Raw genomic sequence first — 5,183 nt, 5'->3', positions numbered from 1 at the left:
TTATTTCACCATTATCTATTGTCTTTATTATTATTTTTTTTTTTTTTTTTATTTTTATTTTATCTTATATACGATACAACACGAGGAGGCCCCTCACCTCCGGACTCAAAATACCTCCTTGAATGGATAGCTCATATGTAAAATTAAATATAACAGGTAACCTTAAAATACCAAAGGTAGTAAAAGGTAAGACACAACACGAAATACTTTTCTTTTTACAGTAATGCACTTACTAATTCACTTCTTATTTTATCTCACTTCGTTCGGAAAAAAAAAAAATGTATGATGAGTAATTCCAGTCAACATTACTATGATTATAGTTGACCCAAGATAAAAATATATAGAATTGTAAAAAGCTGCCGTTTGAAACCTTTAGACGTCCCATGACCCTTCTTGGCTTGTAATGGTACATATTTTTATTTTTAAAAATTCATAAAAAAATATTGCCTAGAGATTATTCATGGTCGATCTTCAATAAAATGGTATACCAAATTATGAATAATGTATTGAACTAGAAATAATTTGGCTATTGGCTGTTAAGTACTAAAAATATTTTTATAATAAAATGTTATTATCAGTAAACATACTTTTAATAATGAGTCTGAGACAATTTATGATCTTTGAGTTTTTAAAATATAATGCATCCTAACTGAGAGCAGCAAAACAAGGTTGATTATAGAATTTTTGCTGATCCAAGATATATCTATTTTTGATTTAAAATTTTAATTCCTTTTTTTAAAATCTTACAAAAGAATAATGCTATGTGATAAATATCTCCTACATAGCGCTTTGGAAATTACAATCGATAGCTGAGTAAATAAACTGGCCTTGGGCATGGCTGGGCAAATATTAGTTTATTGAAATATTAATTTATAGGAGAAACGTAATGAACGGAAAAAAAGGTTTTATCTGCAAACAAAACGAAGAACCTGGGGTTCAGACATATATTCATTAGTCATATCTTTCATAAGTGCGTGTTTTTTTAAACAGATTTATCACTTCCTTCCTTTTTAAATTTAATTTTATATTCCCATTATTATATCACTGTATTCAGCAAATAGATCAACAGATTGAAGTTGAACCGAAACAAAATTTTGCCAAAAGCATGAATATTTAAATTTCACTTATTATATATTTTATTTAGTTTATACTTTTTAACTTACAAGGGGAGGGGGGAGGCTACGCATGATCACCAGTTTAATGAAACATTTTTTGGTTGTACTAGTTCGAAAAATATTAGACACTTGGGAACAGGGTTCTTACTAATACCCCCTAGGAATTTATAAAAAAAAAAAAAAAAAAAAAAAATAGTTTACATAAGATTTTAGAAATTGTTTACGTTATCGTATGCCGGCTTTCCTTAACATGTATTTAGTGGTGATTACATACCAATCGGTTTGTTTTTTTGTTGCGTCGAATAACGACAAAAGATAGTTGATCAATTAAATCAGTTTAAGTGTATGAAAAATTACAACAACCGAAAGTCGCTCTTAGTAATGTAAACCAAAAATTCTTTTGTTTGGAAAAATCAAGTCTGATTCGTTCTTAGCGCCTTTTGAAATCCTTAAGTATGAATTCTTATATAAATTTAAAATTTTTGAATTGATTTTAGGAGAATAATATATTTCTGCCAATGTCGTCGAAATCCAGCATAATTACCACCGTTGCTTAATTTTTTCTCTTTAACCCAAATGATGGATTTAATGCTTTTATATGTTCGAGAAAAAAAAAAAACAGTTCGAAATCAAGAAAAATTTCTTAAACATTTTATTCTAATCTGTTTACGAAAGTATAGTTTATACCATTGCGTGTAGTTAGGACAGTTCTAAGTTTCGTGTGGATTAGTGACTTTGTCCGGAGAACTATTGCCTTTTTGTGATTCCTGAACCAAATGAAGGACCAAAAGTAAGGCGAAAATTTTAATTTTTAGTAAACAAAATATTTTCGACTCGAAAAGAATTATTCAAGGTACGAAAAACGAATATCAACATTATTTATATCTTATCCCACATTGCTTGTTCAGTTGGGCTGCATTATTTTATTACTGGGTTGTTATTTTGGCTTATGGGAGTAATTATGTTCCATTTCATTTGTTACCGAGTGTAAAGTTACGAAAAAATATTACCAATAGAAATAAAACAGTTAAAATATACCCTAAATAACTAAAATCGCTACCCTATGTAATAGGTCGACATTTTTTTTTTTTCAGAAAAAGCTATTCAATTTTTTTTTTAAGATTCTTGAAAACCCTTCAAAACAAATTTTCATAAAAACACAAAATAATTTACCTGATCCCCCACTCGGGATGAATTGTTTCACGGTCAACCTACATTAGAGATATCTGCCAAACACATTTTATTTAGACCGGCTTTTTAAATTAATTTTTATTTTTTATGAAGATATGAATAACTGCGTTGATGGAGCAGAAATTCAGGGTTCCAACGGTTTCAATGACGTTGGATTTGGATGACATTATGAGTTTATATATTTATTTCGTGAAAAGTGAAATTAAAAAAGTGAAAGTAAAATTGAAAATTTTTTAGGCGTATGAAAATTTGTATTTAAGGCTTCCAAAAGACACTAAAAGCTGATCTGAATTGATTTTTCTTAAACAAATATTTTTTTTTGTCTTCTTTACTGGAAGGGACTAACGGCTTTTGTAGTTTTTTATGTTCTTAAGTTGACTTAGTACAATCAACAATCTTTTGTTCTTATTCAAAACAAATCGATTGGTTTATAGTAACCATTAAATACATGTAGAGTCGGGAAACGGTAACATAAATAATTTCTAAAATTTTGTAATATTTTTTTCTCGGCTCTTGTAGATAAGCAAGAACCCTCGGATACGTATCTAATATTTGTATGGTATCTAATATATCGACCTATTATCACCAAAAAAACATTTCATTGAAATCGGTGATCCCTCGTGCGAAGCCTCTCCTTGTTAGTATTGAGTAAAATCGCTTATAGATACAAGTGATGTTACGCTTCCTAAACCCCTGTTTTAGAACATAGCAGTGTAATCGATAGTTCCACCCACTTCTTCTGGTAAAGAGTGGAATCCCCTATCCTTCGACAGTGATTTCTTTGTTATACTACGATGCTCTGAAACAGGAGTATAAGGTAGCTAGATGAATATAGTCAAGGCAGTAAAGGAGATAGAAAAAGTGCGAAAAGAACATAAAGAGAAGATCCTAAATAATCCACAGCTTAACTGAAAGTTTAAGTTTTCGTTCCGAGCCCTCCTAGATTGTTAAGAAAAATAGTACCCAGTATTTCCTAGTGGCGCGGAAGTGGCTTTTGGCAAATTAAAATTTCCTGGATCTGGAGCAAGTGCATGAAATCACACAAGTAGAACTGGATCTAGTCTTGAACTAGAAAATAGTTGTTTCCATGGACTCGGATAAAGTTGCAAATAGCGGTTTGAATTTACTTTAGCACAATGCCAGAATTCGTCCTGTGCATATAAAATTCCTCATCTTAGTGAAGGGATCTCCCACCACCATGGAAAAAAGCAACATCTTGAGTTCCAATCTTAGAAAATTGGCCCCAAAGACGATCCTGTATTTTATGTGCTAACAGAGTCCATGAGATTAGACTCTATAGGCAAAGTACTGGAAAGGTATCATGAACGGCAGAAAGTTCGCCTCTTGTGAAGGAGCCCGAGGATTGTTCAATAACCAATACGGTTTTCGGAAGAGGAGATCGACGACCAACGCTATTGGTAACATAAACAGAGTCACTCAACAATTTAAAGTGTGAAAGAGGTGGAAAAGTGGTGGTACGAAGTAATAAAGTTGCACGTAAGGTATGAGTTTAATTCAGATATGTGACATTGTATCGAGGAAGGATTGCGAAGTATGAAGTCCTTGTAGTACAGTACCTTGTGGTTGCTATTGCGAATTACTTCACGATTAGAATCTTGAGGCATGATACTGAGATAAGAGAAGAAACTGGGTTAAAAACTTGATCTCAGGTACGTTCCACAGGGTTCCGTTCTGGGGCCTTTGATATGAAATGCGAATTATGACGCGATGTATAATTACTACTCAAAATTGATGAGTCTGCCAAGTATAGGTAGGGGAAATAAAAAATGGTGGCTGTTCCGAAACCTTAGAAAAACAGTAATTTTTCATTCGGAGATCTATATCTTAAAAACTATCAACAACACTAGAAAATCTAAGAGAACATTATTTAAAGAAGAGTAAATTTGCTGAAATATTAGCCCTAAAAGAGCTATTTACGTCCAATAGTTCTCGAGATGTAGCTTTTTAAAAAGCAAAATTTCTTAAAAATCTGCAAGATTAGTAGTTTGTTAATTTATTTTGAGAAATCTATATCTCAGGAACTATGTGACGTACAGATGTCTATTAGCACTCAAATTAAAGCTAGTTTAATGGACTATAATGAAGTTTAGCCTTTACCTTTGTAGGAATAGTAGTTTTCATGATATTTGCTAAAATAAATTGATTAATTGTTGTTCGGACAATAAGTTTGATTTATGAAAAAATTCATTTCAGAAACCATTGGACGTACAGATGTCTGCCAGCGCTCAAATTAAAGCTAGTTAAATTTACTACAAAATAGTAAATTATGTTTATCTTTGTAGGAGTAATAATTTTTATGATATTTGACAAAATAAACTCACACAATGTTAATTTCTAGTAGTTCGTATAAAAAAATATATTTCTAGATCCATAAGACACAGATATACTATATGCTGTACAGTCGTAGTAATATGTACAGGGTTACGGTAGGTATAGTTATACGGTCTTATTTAAATTCTGTTTTTGCGGAGTTGAATCCTCTGGAATTTGTCACCCCCAGGAAATAAAACCGAGGGTACTCCTGCAATATGCAACTGTCATTAAATGTTGACTTATGAAAATAGAATGCAGGCCCTAATTAGGAGGTTTTTAAATTAGCTAGGAAATTTCTGCTTTAACAAAAAAATATCTCAGTTTTATTTGTTTGTATTTTATTATTTTTACCATACATTTTTCTTGTTCAATTTGTTATTTAATTTTTCCTTACCTTGATTGTTATCATACATTATAATTTTATGGATTATATCTCTAGGAAGTCTGGTGAGTCAATTCTTTTAAAATTTTTTGAGGTTAATCACTTCCATCATTTGAAATAAATTATTATTTATTTATTCATGACAATTGTACAACGTTTCG

The sequence above is a fragment of the Halyomorpha halys genome, unplaced genomic scaffold (genome assembly GCF_000696795.3).
Source record: "Halyomorpha halys isolate HHAL.00 unplaced genomic scaffold, Hhal_1.1 Scaffold1047.1, whole genome shotgun sequence".
Lineage (NCBI taxonomy): Eukaryota > Metazoa > Arthropoda > Insecta > Hemiptera > Pentatomidae > Halyomorpha > Halyomorpha halys.
Note: the sequence above shows the minus strand (reverse complement) of the source record.